The sequence below is a fragment of the Colius striatus genome, chromosome 21 (assembly GCF_028858725.1).
Source record: "Colius striatus isolate bColStr4 chromosome 21, bColStr4.1.hap1, whole genome shotgun sequence".
Lineage (NCBI taxonomy): Eukaryota > Metazoa > Chordata > Aves > Coliiformes > Coliidae > Colius > Colius striatus.
The window spans coordinates 577,118-596,376 of NC_084779.1; the positions used below are offsets into that span (position 1 = coordinate 577,118).

The following is a 19,259-nucleotide window of genomic DNA, read 5'->3' on the forward strand; positions in this document are numbered from 1 at the left end:
CATCAGCAGAGGAAGACAGCTTCAGCCAGTCGGTGCACCCCTGCTATTACATCTGGGCACCAGAGACAGGACTCCAGTTTGGCAGCAAGAAACAGCTGCATTAGCTTATGGCAAGATCCTCCCCAGAAATGTGACACAGAGATGCCAGGGCACACGGCAGGCTACAGGAATGGCAGCCTTGGTGGTGACCTGCTGATCTGTGCTGATCCACCTGCTCATACACAGAGAGAAAGGGAACCGTCCTCAAGAAATAAAACCCCATCTGCCTGAGATCAATGCTGTAACCATGGCTCACAGAAATGCCACCATGAAGTACTCAGGTCACTGGGCCAGTTCAAGGAACACAGCATTTGCTCTGGCACACCACGCTGGGGAGGGGGCTCAGGATGAGGAGGGAACCCAAAAACACCCCAAAAGTCTTCGACACCCCCCAAGACTCTTCAAGGATTCAAAACAACCCAAAAGGCCTAAAAATGCCCCAACTCCCCTCTCCAAAGGCTCCCACATCCTCCCAGTTTATCCCTCAGTAGCCTCCTCTCAGTAGCTCCCAGAAGTCCCAAATCTCTCCCCATGAACCCCCAGTTCACCCCTAGAGGCCCCCAGTAGCTCCCAGTGACTCCCAGTTCTCCTCACTGCAGCCCCTTGTGCCTCAATGAGCCGCCCAGTAATACCCCGTAGCTCCCAGTTCACACCCAGTAACTCCCAGTACTCCCCAGTGCCTCCCAGTAGCCACACAGTTCACCCCTCAGAAGTCCCAAACAGCTCCTCCCCAACTGCTCCAGCGTGGCTCCTTCCCACAGGCTGCAGCTCCTCACCGACTGCTCCAGCCTGGGGCCTGCCATGGGGGCAGCTCCTCACACCCTGCCCCAGCGGGGGTCACCCACCGGGAGAACAGTCCCACGGGGACACACTGCTCCAGCCCGGGGCCCTCCCAGGCTCACAAGCGCTGACACAAACCTGCTCTGCACGGGCACCTCCCCACAGGCTCCCAGCTGCTGCCAGGAGCTCGCTCCAGGATGAGCTTCCAGCACAGCCACAGCCTCCTGCAGCCCACGCCAGCGGGGCACGAGCAAGGGCTCCGCGCGGGGCACGCTGGGAAGCCGAGGCCCCGCCCCCTCCGCCGTACGCCGCCTCCCGCCGGGCGCCGCCGCACAACTACAACTCCCGTCAGGCACCGCGGCTCCCGCCCGCGGCTTTGGGCGGCAGCGACGCGCTGGGGGTGATGGGAAATGGAGGCTGCGGGGCGCCAACGAGCCTCCGCACCTCCCGCTTTTAGGGTCTTTATCCCAGTTTTGCAGATTAAACCCCTGGTTTTAGGGTCTAAATCCTTGTATTTGGGGTCTAAAGACCCAGTGTTCGAGTCTAAGTCCTAGTTTTCGGTCTGAACTCCCTGTTTTATGGTCTAAATCTCCTTTTTTGGGTCTAAACCCACAGTTTTAGGGTCTAAATCCAGATTTTTGCAGCCTAAAGTCTAGTTTTTAGGGTCTGAATCCTTGTTTTGAGGTCTATACCACCTGGTTTTGGGTCTAAATCCTCGTATTTGCTGTCTAAACTCCCAGTTTTAGCATCTGGATCCTCTTTTTTATGGCTAAAACCCTAGTTTTAGGGTCTAAATCCTCATTTTTGGGGTCTAAACCCACGGTTTTAGCACCTAAATCCCCTTATTTTGGTGTCTTAACTCCCAGTTTTAGGGTCTGGATCCTCGTTTTTAGGACTAACACCCTGGTTTTAGGGTCTAAATCCTTGTATTTGGGGTCTAAAGACCCAGCGTTAGGGTCTAAGTCCTGGTTTTCAGTCTAAACTCCCTGTTTTAGGGTCTAAATCTCCTTTTTTTGGTCTAAACCCACAGTTTTAGGGTCTAAATCCTCATTTTTTGGGCCTAAAGTCTTGTTTTTAGGGTCTGAATCCTTTTTTTGAGGTCTATACCACCTGGTTTTGGGTCTAAATCCTCATTTTTGCTGTCTAAACTCCTGGTTTTAGGGTCTGGATCCTCGTTTTTAAAACTATACCCCTGGTTTTAGGGTCTAAATCCTTATTTTGGGCATCTAAACAACCAGTTTTAGCGTCTAAATCCTCTTTTTCAGTATAAATCCTACTGTTTAAGGGTCTAAAGCCTTATTTTAATGCCAAAACTCCTAGTTTTAGGGACTAAATTCTCTGTTTTGGTCAAACCCCCCTGTTTTAAGGTCTATCTATACCACCTAAATCCCTAGTTTCAGGGTCTAAATCCTTGTATTTGGGGATCTAAACCCACTGTTTTAGGGTCTAAACCCTCATTTTTGGGGTCTAAAGTCTAGATTTTAGGGTCTAAAGCCTTGTTTTGGGATCTAAACCCCCAGTTGTATACCCATTTTTGGATCTAACCCCAAACTTTTAGGATCTAAAGCCTCGTTTTTTGGGTCTAAACCCACAGTTTTAGGGTCTAAATCCTCATTTTTTGGGCCTAAAGTCTTGTTTCTAAGGGGTAAATCCTTGTTTTCGGTCTAGTCCCCCTCTTTTATGCTCTCAATCTCCATTTTTTAGTCTAAACTGACACTTTTAGGGTCTAAATCCTCTTTTTTGGTGCCCGTGCAGAGCAGGTTTGTGTCAGCGCTTGTGAGCCTGTGAGGGCCCCGGGCTGGAGCGGTCTGTCCCCGTGGGACTGTTGTGGCGGTGGGTGACCCCCGCTGGGGCAGGGTGTGAGGAGCTGCCCCCATGGCAGGCCCCAGGCTGGAGCAGTCGGTGAGGAGCTGCAGCCTGTGGGAAGGAGCCACGCTGCAGCAGTTGGTGAGGGACTGTCTCCCGTGGGAGGGACCCCACAGTGCAGCAGTGGGAAGCGTGAGGAGGCCTCTCCCTGAGCAGCAGTAGCGGCAAAGTCCATCTGTGATGAACTGAGCACAAGCCCCATGGTTTGCGCTGCTGGGGGGAAGGAAGGGGAGTCGTGGACAGAGGAGGGGTGGGGGGAGGGGTTTATTTCTCATCTCCCTGCTCTTCTTCTGTAATAATCAAACCTTTTCTCCCCAAGTTGAGTCTGTTTTGCCTGTGACGCTGATTGCTGAGTGACCTCTCTGTCCTTAACTCACAAGTGCTTTGTTATATTTCCCTCTCTCTCCAGTTTAGGAGGGGCAGTGATTTAATGACTGGGTGGACATCAGGCTAAACCACCACAAGTAGAAGCACAATTAAAAATTTCCTGATGTTGGTAAAATTTAACAGCACTTGAAATGCTATTGAGAGTGGAATGTAAAACTGCTCATCTTATCTAAAACATGATGTTGTCTTTATGCAGTGTCCAGAAGAAGAGATTTTTCAGGAGTTAGCAAAGTAGTTTAGATTTTAACTTGAAATCTAGATGTCATCATCATTATAATGGACTATTACACAGGAAAGCAAAGTAACTTTCTGAGCAGCTTGGCTATAGAAGTTACTCTACAGTTAAACTAAATCTAGCAGAGAAATAACCATGATGATATTTAGACAAAAATGAAAGTCTTTCAGACATAATAAAAAGTAAAACCCAAGTCTATACAACTAGTCAAAGCCTGCAACAAAATGACTTGAACTTGCAGAAAGCTGTCATGTCAGAATTTGATTAAGGATTGTAAATATTGCCATTTTGTGTCAATAAAGATGCTGATTGTGAAATTGGTTCCTTAAGCTCTCTCTTCAAAATGCTGTTGTATTGCAGTAGATGTACTAAGACACAGAAATACTCAGGAAAACTAAAGCAATAAAGCAAAGAACTGTATTCTCCTCCACATACTTAGTGGGGAAAGGTGTATTATGTGCTCTCCCCACCTTGAACAACCTGACTGACACTGGAATGCTTTTAAGAGGTGAATTAGTCTACATGTTGGGCCAAGGAATCTCAAAAGCTTTTGCACTGGTTCTGATCCTGAACACCCTAAGGATGCCAGGATCTTGAACTTAGAAGCTGCCAAGAGCTTCATCTGCCACATTACAACAGACTTCTGGATATTTTAAGTTTGTCTCTCCTTTTCATGTCTTCCAAGATGCCAAACAAGATTTAGAGCCTACATGTCTTCTTTGTCATTTGACATCCATGGCAGTCCTGCAACAGCAGCTGCAATGCTAAAAGCCCACGGTCCCCCAGAGATGCTGTGACTCACCTGCTGTATCATCTCTTTGCATCTCATTTGGACTCCTGAGAACTATCCAGGAAAATGTCATTCCATGGTTTTCATGGAGACACAGAAATGGTACTCCCAATCTGAGTCTTGCCTGAGAGATTGCAAAGTGTGGAGTGCAAGATAAAAAGGTTCAGGGTGATGCCACAAAATCACGATCAAAACAATCTGCTAGTGAATGGCTTCCCCTGATACACAGTATGGTTGTAGGACGAACTAAAGTATTATGCTGGTTTTGAGTTTGTCATGCACATTTCACTTCTCTTCATACAGTGAGGGTCATCTAGGTGTGTGTAGGGACTGACTAACCTGGAAAAGCTTAATGAAACTGACCTTGCTATGCACTCTGTAGAAGCTGTCTTAAAGCCATCGGTAGAACAGTCAATATATGAAAAAACTTATTTCCCCTTCAGGATGTGGTTAACTTGTTTTTCAAACAAAGGGGGATTTAGTCTTGCCTGGTGTAACTTAGTCATAAGGTTGACCACAGCATCCTGTCTGTTGCTAGCGAGAGAAAATGAGTCGGGGGATGTGTATGTTGGGGTCTTTTGAATAATAACCAAGTTGCTATGGAAACTGTTTTTCCATCACACCACCTTACATTAATTCCTCTTGGCCTGTTCCTAGTCTCAATGAGTGGAAAAAAACCAGGATGCTTTTTTTTCTGAAATGTGCATTTTCCTTCCTCATACTCTTATCAAACTGTCTTCTAACTGATTGCTCCTTAGACATGTGCCTTTCTGTTACCATGCAAAAGAAAGATGCATCAGAAAGGCCAGACCTCATTTGAATTTCTATTCTGACTGATCATTAGGTCAGTTGTGTTTCAGCAATCTCCATCTCAAAGTCATAAGAAAAAGCACAGAACAAACCACAGCATTTAGGCTTAGTAAAGCTTTCTTTTGGTCACCACTTCTGTAGCCTAAACTGCTGTGTGCCACACATTTTGCAGGAGAAATGCAGGTTTAATAAAGAAACACTTCCTTGGCTGAACATTATCTGGTTGAATTGAATCACTTCACATCCAACACAGGTCTCATCTACACTATAAAACTGCTGATGCTAAAGCTATCTAAAAATCATTAAAGCTATAAATAGCATCTACTCTGCCTGAATTCTCTCAGCAGTAATACATCAATAACGCAACATGCCTGTAAATGCTGTTTTAAAAGGGTCATATATCTATGAGGACTGGATTTTTCAAAGCTATTGAAGTGATGCAGAGCTTTATACTAACATGTACTAATAAACCTTATACTAACTTATCGCAATAGTATCAAGCTTATTTTTTCAGACAAAATAAATTCACACAGGAGCTGTAAAAAGGTCGTGGTTATCTCCTCACACAACCTCCCGGGTCCTCCGACTTCCTTGAGGGCAGAAACCGGTTCTGCAAGGGGCCAAGTGATATCTCAAGTTGCCCAAAGATCAGGGGTGAGAAAGCCTCAGGACTTATCAGCCTTCATCTCCCGAGGCCCCAAAGACCATCACCGGGAGACACCACGCAAAGGAAAGGAAGAAAAGACCTAATTTACATGCCAAATCGGGGACAGGTTGTGTCTTTGTCTAGGTGGATAATGTCACCATACGATTTTGTGACTTTGTAACAAATATAAGTCAAGCAAGTTGCCCAGTCGGGTGGGCAAGTTTATACACCCCCTGCCCCCACCGTGCCGAATAAACATCCTTCCTTATCACTCTTGGAGTGACAGAGTCTGTTTCCGCGAGTCAGAAGCAGGTTGGATGCTGCTGTGTAGAAGTGAGAACAGTGGCGTGATCAACTTCTACTTAGCAGGGGGTTAAGAAAAAATACAGTCTCCTCAGTCCACAGAGAAAAAGAAACAGCAAAAGCAGCTACAAGTCTTGAAATGAAATCCACTGGCCAGGCAGGACTCGGCAGTACGGAAGGTCTGAAGGGGAGGGTGCTCTGCTGTCTTCTGCGCAGCTGTTGTCAGTAGATTTGGCGTTGGCCGTTTGACCCGTTGTGCTGCTGGGACAAGCTCTCCAGCTGCTCTTCACAGTGCTGCTGCCTTGTTTCCACATCGGCCCTTTAATGCAACCGGGGCTACATGCCATTGTCTGACAGCTGTGAGATCAAGACAGGTAGACACTCACAAAGCTTAACCTGGACTATCTTTTGTGCCTCTTTGTATACCTTAATTTAAAAAGCCTCCCCTCTCCTCTCTCTCCTCCCACTACTTCACATGTCAGTGTTTTCAGAGCCTTGCTTTTAACCCCTTATTTGTGTTCATTTTTCTCCAGGCTTTGTGCTCTACCACTTGAAACAGTCAGTGAGATCTCTCTCAGGCACTTCTGGTAATACTTGAGTTGTTCTGGCAAAGAAAGTTTGCTGCAAAGAAAATTTGGGTACCAGACAGCAAGAACTGAGCTTTGGATATGAAAGGGGCTGTTTTCTTGGTGGTTTGGGAGTGACAATGGGACGATTTTCAGGTGGATTTTTTTGGTTGCTGTTGGGGATGAGGTTTAGATAAGCATTGTGCTTTTTCCCAGAAACCTACAAGAGTTATTAAAGGGAGCAGGAGCAGGTGAACAGGTGTAATGACAGAGAACTACAAAAAGACAAGGGGTCATTCCTGGCATGAGCTTCCAGTATTTCTATAGATCAAGCTATGTGCTTCCTTACCTCAGAAAAGAAACAGCTTGATGCTCATGAGTGCATTGAAGGCAATACTTTTTGCCAGCAGGACTCTCAAGCCCAACACAGTCACAGAGAGCATGTTTGTTTTCTCCCCTTCAGCATCTGTTCAGTGATAGAGAAAAGATGAGAGAGATCATGGTCTAGATTTGGATATTGTGACACTGTCAGAAAGTGGGAAAAAAAACCAAACCCAAAGGTTATCGATTCAGGGGAAGATGATAGAGATACATGACAACAACATGGGAGGAGGATGTCTGTCTACACTGGCTTTTGCTTTATGATGCTTGTCTGCTGCTAAACCAGCTGCCTTTTAAAGCAGCTGTATTTTGATTCCCCTACCCCTGAGAAAATAGATTTGCATGCATTTACCACCAACATTGTCATGTATCTTCACAATCTATTAGGTAACTAACCTTGCATAGAGATGTCTGTGGTGTTGCAAATGTTCCCTGTTACTGATTCTTCAGCCTCCTTTTCTGTAGCATGATAATAAAAAAATGTTACAAATGATAGTCACATTTTTAACAGGATTAAACACAATGTTCACACGACCCTTCCCATAGGAACACGTGGGCAGTACAGCCTGAGGCTCCACTGCCCACTCACTAATTCTAAGATTAATGAAGAGGAGGAGATTTCTCCATGCATTTGCAGAAAACAGAAGAATTATTGAATTGCTTTGGGTTTAGTGTTTGAATGAGTAAAAAAATCAATCCCCTTTTTCAAGAAAAAGAAACAAAATCCCACCACTGTAACTTTTTGCTGTGCTTACAAAGGCTATTTCAGGCTGTGCCAAGATGTTTGCTTCCAGGGGAAACTATTTAGTCATAACTAAATGTGCATTTTTAAAAAAGACTGTGCCTTACTTTTCTCCCAAAAAAAGTAACTCCAAGTTGTTAAACAGTTCAGATTGTTTATGCTTTTAAACATCTGTCATCTCCACTTGCTCATGTACCAGATGTCTTCCCCATTTCTGCTGGTTACCCAGCACAGCACTCACTAGCAGGAGAAACAGCAAGCATCAGAAGATGCTGCCTCCAGAAATAAGTTGCAGCTGTACCACAAAACTGTACCTAGCAATGTTTCGTTGCCATCGTGTTTGGCTGTGCAAGCCACCTCTGTGCCTTTTGTTGCACTGACCACCTTAATGGTATCGTACAACCCTTCTGAGGTCAAAACGGGTGTATTTTGCTCATATATGGCTTCATTAGAGGACACCTCCAAGATGACATTCTTTGTATAGAACTTCCTTGCCAAACAAGCTACTTTCTCGGTGTTGCCATCGTCTTCCAGTTTCTCGACTTCATCACAATGACTTGTGGGTCAGAACTCCTTATGTTGTCTGTAAAAAAAATAAAGCATTGTTTGGGCATGATTTGGTTTGATTGCCAACTTGTCTGAGGTGCTGTCACTTAAAGTTCATATATACTCCAGCTGTGACTAATTCCTGGCTTTATCAATGACTAACTGCCTTTTCTTCCTCATTATTTCTTACTGCTGCTTCTAAAAGATCAGATCAAAGGCAGAGAGTAGGGGTTTTTATGGGAGCTTTCAGTTCACAGGATTCTAAGCCTCCTTTTTTCCAAAGCTCATTCTTTATTTATAAGTAAAGGACTTGCAAACCAGAAGAGAACATTTATTTATTCCCTTCCAAGAGTCAAATTATACCGCTTTCTCAACAATTTAATTCCTAAAAATAACACTTTGATCAAGGACTGTCTTGCATATTCCAGAGACATAGGAGAATAACTGGTTTTCCTTAACTCTCCCTCCCCTCCCCCAAATCTTCTCCTGATGTGGCTAAAAGGTTTAACCACAGCAAGAGTAACAGGACAAAGAGACGTCAGTTTGTTGCTTCACTATTGTGCAAAGTTACCCCAATGAATGACACTGCAGAAATGAAGTGCTGCTGCTGGACTGGGGGACAAGGTTGATCTTTTCTAGAACAAATGCTCAGATGCAAGAACGACTTTTGTCTCTAAGATGGGGAAGTAGGAGAGAAGCAATCAGAAGTCTGTGAATTGTGGATCTCCACTTCTCCAGGAGTTCCTGACAAGGTCAAGAACTTTCAGCTGTGGGGAAAGTTTTCCTCACTAGACATTGCACGTGCTGTGAGCTATTCCGACACATCAGGAGACAATGAAAAAGAGTAATACTGGTACTGGGTTCAACAAAAATTCTTTTGCCTGTTCTGAAAAGTGTGACCTTTCTCATCCATCTGCTGTGACATACTGTTTGTTCCACAGCTCCAGGGGCAGTTAGAAGTATAATGCAGAATTGGTATAATAAACTGATTTGAAGGGAAGAACAACCTGAGGCCAATGAACTTCTGATGTCCATGGACAAATCTTCTTACAAGCTTCCTTAAATTAGTGCAATAACCTTCAGAGGTAATGTTTTAGTGTTAAGAAACCAACAAACTTCAAGGCATGACAAATGTGCCCGAGCATTGGAGCTTTGAAAGAGCTTAAAAGATGCTGATAAGCTTTCAGAGGATTTGAAATCCCTGCTCTCTCATCTTTCCAAAGAGCTACTCTGAAACTTTTATATACTTTTCTTTTTCAGTTTCGAAGGCATTTTAGAGTTCAGTTCCCAATTCCAAGCAACACACATGAATGATAAAGGTTTCACAACTGCAGAAGCCTTCATTTCAACTACACAGCAGCAGCCTTCTCAAGGAATTTCTTATGACATACAAGTAATGAAACATGATTGCTTAAACTTGAAAGAGATGTCTTTTCAGGAAACAGTGGTCTCAAAAGAATTCAGTAGCCAACAAATCATTGTGATTTCTTGAAAAATAAAATATCTTTGCCCTCAGATCATAGATGGAGAAACCAGGCTGGTTCCACATACAAATGTCAGGACAAGATTAGCAACATGAATTCTGATAAAATCAAGAAACTGCAGGGAATCATCCAGCGTGCTTCCTTGCCAGACAGAGCTCAGCTTATGAAGGCTGGTTAGACAGACAAGAAAAGATTTACATGTCCAGCTTGTCAGGAGCATGCTGATGGATCTCTTTGCTAAAAAGAGGTGCATTAGGCTTTGAATTTTGCATGGCATCTGCCTTGCAGGGTGGTCAAAAGATCTTTCAGGTGTAACATTTTTCTCAATACAGGACACTTTTTTAAGGTTTGATCAAGGGGCTCTGATTTTACTCTCTTTGCCACCAGTACCCCAATACTGAACAACTGAGGTGAAAGCCAAGTAGTACTCTGACATAGCTTCACCTACAGCAAACAGATACCAAACAGGAATCAAACATTCACTGAATTCAGTTGACCTATTCAGTTTAACCCCAACTCTGAATAATTTAGTGTCAGGAGGTTGGGACGTCCCTTTTTTCTATAGTAAGTAGCAACAGGACAAGGGGTGATGGGATGAAGCTGGAACACAAAAACTTCCACTTGAGTATAAGAAAAATCTATTTTCCTGTGAGGGGAGGGAGCCCTGGCCCAGGCTGCCCAGGGAGGGTGTGGAGGCTCCTTCCTTAGAGCTCTTCAAGACCCACCTGGACATGTTCCTATGTGACCTGATCTAGGTGACCCTGCTTCAACAGGAGGGTTGGACTGGATGATCTCTAAAGGTCCCTTCTAACCCCCACCTTCTGTGATTCTGTGATTCTATGATTAAACTAGTACAGAAATGTTCATAAGGTTCCATTCAATGCTTTTGTATATCATCCTTCTCTCGTCTCAGTGCTGTGTTTCTAATTCTGACATAACAGAAATTCTTAAGGACTTAAATGTCAGCCTGCACAGAAACTTTATTTCCCTTTAAACTGTCAAAGCATGACTTTAATACTTAAATCATCTAACTGCATATGAGAATGTAATAGATAGAAAGCCTACAGTCTAAGCAGCTACTTTAAGGCATTAGGGAGTCTGAGTTACAACTCAGACAAGGTTAGTACATGAAGGACATCTACTTGGCTCCACAGTCAGTTGAGTGCTGTTCCCAAAAACAAGCGCAGCTCTAACAGTTTAAACATGTCAATCAAAAAAGGCTCATTTTGCTGTTCCTCCCACATGCATTTCCTTTCCAGGTGCTATAACATGGTTCTGCCAGAGTCTGCCAGTCCTGTGGTTTCTTTGTTATCTGAGAAGAGGCTTTTCATTTTTTCTCATCTCCAGCATTTCTAAACAGTCAATGTACTAGCAAGATGCTTCTCTGGCATGATGCACTGGGTAAGACTTTCAGCAGGAGCAAATGTACACAGTGCAACTGTGGTTGATAAAGAGAATTATTTCCAAAAGCATCAACTGAGCCCCATTATTTTGCATTATCTGAAAACACATACACAAATCCCTACAACTGCTTGCTTTTGGGAGGGATTTATGTACATACAGGACTCTTTATGTGAGAAACAAGAGCATCATACCAGCATTTCTGTGAATGTCTGAAATGGCAACACCACTGCTCAGTCTTCCCTCTCCCTGTCTTTTGTTTTCCTCTTGCCACATTCTACTATTCTCTATGGCATATTTTGCTTCTTTCAACAAACAAACAAGCAAATATCATCTTCCAATCAACGTAGAGTGATGTTAAAATAATGGAATCTAGCAGTTTTGTCTGGCCCTACACTTGCAACTGAGGATTTGCTGGTTGGGAGGAACAAATCTTTCTCCAGAATGATAACTTTGTATTCCTTTAGCCCTTTGGAATTTGAAATGGACTTAAATTGTTCCAAAGCAGACATTTATTCCCATGCAAGACACCCAACAGACCTGGACAGATATTAGGCAGCACCTAAGGGAGTCCCATGGCTTTCTGGAAGGAGAGCAGGATGTTTTAGAGACGTAACATTACATGGGACATTTCTGCAGCACTTTAAGGACATGCAGACCTCTAAAAGCATCGTAACAAGTCTTAAGGTATGCACCTGGACGTTCAGGATAACGAAGATCTACTTAACAAATTCACCTCCTGTCCCATTATTCATACTTCCACAAAAAACCTTGGGGTGACATCTACCTATTCTTTACATCATAAAATTCCAAATAGAGCTGGGAAGAACTAAGGCTTGTTATAATCCCTGCTCATCACATTTGCATTTTCAGAGCCTAGGCAACTTCACAGCCAATTTTCTTTCATTCTAAGCAGTCTTAGACATGAGGCAGCTGTGAAAATGTAAGCCCAAGGATACTGAAGCTCCTTTCTCCTCTGTTTCCATGCCAGTGGAATTATTTACCTGGTGAAACTATGAATGTGGTGTTAGTGTCACTTATGTTAAAGCTAAACATGAAGAGAAATAAAAAAATAACTGCCATGCTCCATTCATCTCCTCTTCAGAGGAGCCTGAGGGGTGACCTCATTAATCTTTACAAATCCATAAAGGCTGGGTGTCAGGAAGATGGAGGCAGGCTCTTCTCAGTAATGTCCAATGATAGGACAAGGGGCAATGGGTATAAGCTTGAACATAAGAGGTTCCAAAGAAACAGAAGGAATCATTTCTTCACTGTGAGGGTGAGGGAGCACTGGAACAGGCTGCCTAGGTGGGTTGTAGAGTCTGGGGACATTCAAAACCCACCTGGATGAGTTCCTGTGTTTCTACTCTAGGTGGTCCTGCTCTGGCAGGGGAGTTGGACTGGATGATCTATCGAGGTCCTTTCCAACCCTTAAGAATCTGTAGTGTCAAAAACTAACTTCTTATACCAGAGAGCTAAAGATCCATCTGAAAACATCTCTCCACTGTCAACTCATGACTGAGTTGTTCATTCCTGCTCAAAATGATTCAGTGAAAATCCACTGGAGGACACTTCACAGGAAATTTGGGCCAAATTGCTATCCAGTTAACACGTTAAGTCACGTGAGCCAGCAACGTGCCCTCGTGGCCAAGGAGGCCAAAGGCATCTTGGGATGCATCAAGAAGAGTGTGGGCAGCAGGTCAAGGGAGGTTCTTCTCCCTGTCTACTCTGCCCTGGTGAGGCCTCATCTGGAGTCCTGTGTCCAGTTCTGGGCTCCTCAGTTCAAGAGGGACAGGGAAGTGCTGGAGAGAGGCCAGTGCAGGGCCACCAAGATGATCAGGGGACTGGAGCATCGTTCATACGAGAAAAGGCTGCGGGACCTGGGGCTGTTTAGTCTGGAGCAGAGGAGACTGAGGGTGGATCTCAGTAGTTACAAACATCTCAATGGTGGGTATCAGGAGGTTAGGACATCCCTTTTTTCTATAGTAAGTAGCAACAGGACAAGGGGTGATGGGATGAAGCTGAAACACAAACAGTTCCACTTAAATATAAGAAAAATCTCTTTTCCTGTGAGGTGAGGGAGCCCTGGCCCAGGCTGCCCAGGGAGGGTGTGGAGGCTCCTTCCTTGGAGACTGGACATGTTCCTGTGTGACCTGATCTAGGTGGGACCTGCTTCTGCAGGGGTTTTGGACTGGATGATCTCTAAAGGTCCCTTCCAACCCCACCATTCTGTGATTCTATGATTCTATGAAGTAATGCACACCCAGTGCTTGGGGATGATGGAGCAATAGCAATATATAGAGGCAGCCTTCCTTAGCAGACTCAAGCTAAGGATTCACCTGGAAACCCTGGACAGAGTGATTATTGCAGCAGAAAGTTCTTACAATGAACCCAAACTCTTAGATTCCTTCATCCTCCTCCACATTAACAACATTTTACAAATAACATAATGACACTTACTTGGCTCAACTGTGAGAGTCGTCCCACTTCCAAAAATAAGCTTATCTGTCCTCACACTGCTGATACTTACTGCAGTAAATCACTCTTTCCTTGTGGTATTCAAAAATGTTGTAAGAACAGGGGTTGAAAAGCCAGATATTTGTCCTAATCATCCACATGTGCAATCCCATGAGGATTTCCAGATCCACACTTTCTTCCAAAACTGGAAAGGAAAAAACAATAATGAAATAGTTCAATGATTTCAAAGTGAGGACAGAATTTCCAGCTTCTACCTTTCGTCCACCTTTTAGAGACCCTTTGAGCTCTATTCCCAGGATAAACAGAAATATTAAAAGAATGTTGCATTTGCCTCCTTAATCATTTCAGTCACTCAGCTTCTTTTTTCCCCAAAATATGTTGCCTTTTTTCCTCCTCTAGGTTTTTGTACAGGACCCTATGCTGTTTATATCATTGTGGTGACCCAGCCACCACAGTGATAGATTTCATTGCAAAAAACTGTCACTTCCTGCTTCTTTACTACTCAGAATTTGGATTCTAGTCATGTGACTTCTTGAGTGGTTTCTGATGCAATACACCACATAAAGAAATGTGATACCAGTAAACAGTGAAGAAACATGAAAATCCAGCACTTTTAGTGCTATCTCAAAGCATTTATGACAATCTGCTTCACCTTGAACCTGGTTTCAGTTCTCAGGAGTTTATCTGAGCTCTTATCTGGGCTCTAAAAGTTGGTGTCTGAGGGTCATTTAGTGCCTTAGAAAGTCTTTATGCTGGTTTAAGACAAGGAAGCAGCCAAAATGATTGTTCATAAACACAGACTTATTGTGCACTGTTTGAGCTCAGGATCCAGAGAGGAGAAGACAATGCAGAAAAGCAGGACTGGAGCCCTGGACTTCAGGAGAGCAGAATCTGGGCTCTCCTGCTCAGAAAAATCCCATAGGTTATGGCCTTGGAAAGAAGAGGGCCCTGGAGCTGCTTGATTTTCAGAGATTAACTCCTCCAAGTTCAAGAATGTTTCATCTTGACGATGCAGCAAACGAAGAAACTTTCAAGAACATCTGTGGACCAGTTGCCCCAATCTTACCAATTTCTAACTACTTTCATTCTAAATTTCCTAACTCTTGCTGGACTTTCCAGTATTTATGGTCTCAAAACCTGTTTTCATGGGAAATGACAAACCACATTTATGAATTGTTAAAACATTCCTTTGGATTAGCTGACAGTGGTTTGATGGAATCTGCCTTGATGTGCTAAAGCTGCTTATGCACTCAGGTATCTGATTCTTACTATCTCTTGAGTTATTTTTATGAGGGTTTTGGAAGGATTTTCCCAATTACTCCAGCACCTTTTTTTGTTTCTCAGTTTCTTTGCTCTTGTGAGCTAGATTATTTGACCACAGTGTTGGCTATTCTGTGGGCTATTATTTATTTACCTAAGCCCTTGGCTGAGCTTGAAGGGGGAAATATCTAGTTATGACTGACCAAAGCTGGCTTTTTAATTGGATCATGGAGCAGTCTCTGCATCTTCACACCCAGTTCTAAGACACAAAACGAAACAGCATTACTTCATCCTATTCACAAATCAGTGACTCCCCACTGGTACAGTGGTTCCCCACTGGATTACTCCGTGTTTATTTGCATTACTCTTGTAATTACTCTTCATTGTGTTTAAGTGTTTTCTCCTCCTTATTCCCCCATTCCTCCCAGGAAAATGTTGAGATGTCTGATGTGATACTTTCAGTCTCTTGAAATGTTGGCAGAAGAAAGAGAACAAGCTCTAAATGCCTCCTGTAACAGACCTGGGTACATCCAGGTGCCTCTCTCACAGCCTTTGCCTGCTGCCAAGTCTTCCCAGAGCAGTGAGAACACACCCAGTTTGTCACTGGGCTCTCAGATGCAATTGAACAGCCTTTTCCCTTTGGGTGGCCACAGAAACACACTTGCCATCACAGCCTCCCACAAGTTGTTGCAGTACCTCTATGCCCCTTGCCAGGAAAGTCAGCTCAGAGAGGTGTAGCAAGTGCCTTGCCTTGAGGCCAGCAACAACCATCCATGATGGATTTAACCCCCCTCTTTCCAGGTCTGCTCTGGCCCTGCCTGTGTTGCAAGCACTGTGCCCTTTTCAGCCCTCTGCTGCTGCAGAAACAGGGTAGTGAAGTGACACCCTGTTTCCATGGGGCACCAGAAACCATGGTGTCTCTTTCCCCAAGATGCTGTTTGCTGATGACTCCATCAGCCTCCCACACAATCAGTTCCTTCATCTTGCTCAGAGGCCACCTGGCCAGTGTCTGTCTGCTTCAGTGAGGAGCAACAAACTGTGATCACTCCAAGGAGCAAAGACTGGAGTGATGCTGGTGTAGCATCAGACACTGGACTGGTAGGAGAACTAAATGGTTCTCTGTGAACTCAGCAGAAAAAGTTTAGCAGAGAAATAGAGCTGGCACCAGGAAGGAGGCAACACCTTCCCCTCTTCTGTGTCAGACAGGAGCTTTTTCTGATTTTCCCATTCAAAACAGTAAGTGCATCTGAAGGACAAAGCCCTTTCTTTCCCAAGCTGGGATGCTGAGGAATCCACTCTCCTGCCCCTGGAATGGCTCTGAATGAGCACAGCAGGGACAAGGACCTCTCACAGGCAAGTAGGGAACAACTACACTGCCCTCCTGAAACCTGTTTTTTTTAAGATGGGCTGCAGTGCCCCATGAGCAGTTTCCAGCCCCAGTTACACCACCAGCCCACAAGATGAGTGAGCAGCAGGTTGGTGCATCCCCATCCCACCTCTGCAGAGGCTGGTCAGATGTCCAACACTGCTGTGCCCTGCAGGGATGGCAGGAAGGGAGCCAGGGGCAGGTCAGGCTGCAGCAGCCAGCACAGCTCCACAGAGCCCTGCAGAGCACAGGGGCAAGCTCAGTTCCCAGGAAACATCAACCCTTTCACTTACCTGTGATGGGGAACATCACCACACACACGGCAGCACACGTGGCCAGAGCTGCTCGCTCTTGCCTCTCTGCCCGCAGATCAGCTCTGCCCACATCTTCCCTGCCTCAGCTTTGGTCACTGTACTCACCCCAGGCAGTGCTACAGGCTGGGACAGAGAGGCTGGAAAGCTGCCCAGAGGGAAAAGACGAGTGTTAATTGGCAGCAGCTGAACACGAGCCAGCGGTGTGCCCAGGTGCCCAAAAACGCCAATAGATTCCAGGCTTGGGTCAGAAATAGTGTGGCCAGCAGAACCAGTGATGGAGGTAACGCCTCTGTGAAGAACAGATTTGAGAAGGGAGGTTGTTGGTCAGTTGCAAAACTGCAGCAGCTACAGGGAGGGAGAATGTGAAAACATCTGGGCAGACCCCAAGGTCAGTGGAGAAGGAGGGGGAGGAGGGTGCTTGGGCACTGGAAGAAAGACTCCTCTGTGATATGTGGTGAGGACCATGGTGAGGCAGCTGTGCCCCTGCAGTCCATGAGGTCCTCAGGGAGCAGAGACCCACTGGCAGCCCGTGGAGGAGCCCAGGCCACAGCGGGTGGATGCCTGCAGGAGGTTGTGACTGTGCTGGAAGCTCATCCTGGAGCGAGCTCCTGGCAGCAGCTGGGAGCCTGTGGGGAGGTGCCTGTGCAGAGCAGGTTTGTGTCAGCGCTTGTGAGCCTGTGAGGGCCCCGGGCTGGAGCGGTCTGTCCCCGTGGGACTGTTGTGGCGGTGGGTGACCCCCGCTGGGGCAGGGTGTGAGGAGCAGCCCCCATGGCAGGCCCCAGGCTGGAGCAGTCGGTGAGGAGCTGCAGCCCGTGGGAAGGAGCCACGCTGGAGCAGTTGGGGAGGGACTGTCTCCCGTGGGAGGGACCCCACAGTGCAGCAGTGGGAAGCGTGAGGAGGCCTCTCCCTGAGCAGCAGCAGCGGCAAAGTCCATCTGTGATGAACTGAGCACAAGCCCCATGGTCTGCGCTGCTGGGGGGAAGGAAGGGGAGTCGTGGACAGAGGAGGGGTGGGGGGAGAGGTTTTTCAGATGGTTTTATTTCTCATCTCCCTGCTCTTCTTTTGTAATAATCAAACCTTTTCTCCCTGTTTTGCCCGTGACGCTCATTGCTGAGTGACCTCTCTGTCCTTAACTCACAAGTGCTTTGTTCTGTTTCTCTCTCTTTCCTGTCCCATTTAGGAGGGGGAGTGATTTAATGACTTGGTGGACACTGGTCTAAACTACCACAACTCACCTGGCAGCAAAACCTCTCTGGGCAAAAAGAGATGTGCTGTAGGGCCACCCCAAGTTTCCTCTGGAGCAGCACTGCACGCCGTTGCTGCTGGGATTCTGAAGATGGCCCCACAGCTCTCAAGTTGTCCCTTGCTCCTGTTACAGTCTCAGATCTGGGAAAAAAAAGCACAAATTCCCTATTCTGCTCCAAAGCTTCCAAATGACACTGTATTTCCCTCATTTTCTCTACCCAGTCCTCAGGCAGCTAAGTTGTGGGCTAGACTGAGTGAGCCTGAGCCATGCCCAAAACCACAGCAAGGCTATTTACAGACCCCACCAGCTGGGCCATGGCTGGGTGGGAACCAAAGCTAACAGCAAAAACTGTTTACAAAGGCGAAAAGGTTATGGAGTGTGACGGGGTAAGGATCAGCCTGAGACATGGGGAGATGGCAATCAGAAGGGTCAGGACAGAAAGGGACAAAACCAACTGAAATGACCCTTTCAGAATCAACACTGGAAAACTGATGCTGTAACTACACAACTCTCCGGGGAGCAGCACTGAAAAAGTGTGGGAACAGTCCCCAGTTTTGAGGCCCAGAGTTGGGGCAGTGCCAGGAGGTTTCTGATGAGACTCATTTACATTTCCCGTCCCTGTGTGTGCGAACAGCACAGAAGTAGCGGGCAGAGTCCTGTGGGCTCAGGGCACTTAGAGACAGAGCTGTCCTAAACCGGGAATTGTCCCGGGACACAGAGGCTCGACCATTCACTGCCGGTGCATGTTGAACCAGTGATGAACTAGGGGAGATAAAGGACACCCACTCCAGCCTGCCTCCGGGTGCCTGACGGTACCATCTTATTGCGCATGTCCCGAAGTCGAAGCCGTGTCCGCGGCAGGAGAGGAGCACGGAGTCCACGGGCGCTCGCTGCCCTCCGCCGGCCTCCACCAGCCTCAGCTGCGCCCACACGCCTGCGGACGGACGGACGGACGGAGAGCGCGGGCACCGGGCACGGCGCGCCCACGGCCCGAGGACGGGCACCCGCCGCCCCAGCGCCCCCCGCCCGGCCCGGACACAGCCGCAACAGCGGGGCAAGCCCCGCACCCGGACCCTCCCGAACCCTGCTCTTCCCTCTCTCCTTCTCACTTTCCCTCGCCCTCTCCCGGCTTCTCCTTCTCTCTCCACCCGTCCCTCTCCCTGTTCTCCCCCTCCCTGTCCCCCTCCCTCCCGCTGCCGCTGCCCCCGCCCCGGGCTCGCCGCCCTCCCCGCCCGCCGCCTCTCACCTGCCGGCCCCAAGGCCAAGCCCGAGCCCAGCAGCCACGGCCCCGGCCCGGCCGCCATCGGCGGAACAAGGGCCCGGCGGGGCCGCACACGAGCCGAGCGGAGCCGAGCTCGGGCCCGCCGCTGGCCGCCCCGTCGCCTCGGCCCCTCGCCGCCACAGCGCCCGCGCCTCTGCCCGAAGCCCGCACGGCCGCCCCGGCCCGGCCCCCCGGCGACAGGGCCCCTCCGCGCAGGAGAAGGGGCGGCGCCACAGCACCGGCGCGGGCTGGCCCCCTGCTCGGCCCCAGCGCTCCTGCGCACACGCTCAGCCCCTGCCGAACGGTGCTGGCGAGCTTCAGAGCTGCAGGAAACGAGGGGACGGTGCCGCAGATGACC

General features: G+C 47.1%; 1 pseudogene; it reads right to left on the reverse strand.

The window, feature by feature from the left end:
• Positions 1-6,109: 6,109 nt before the first annotated feature.
• On the reverse strand, positions 6,110-18,944 carry LOC133627484 (immunoglobulin gamma-1 heavy chain-like; annotated as a pseudogene).
• Positions 18,945-19,259: the final 315 nt, after the last annotated feature.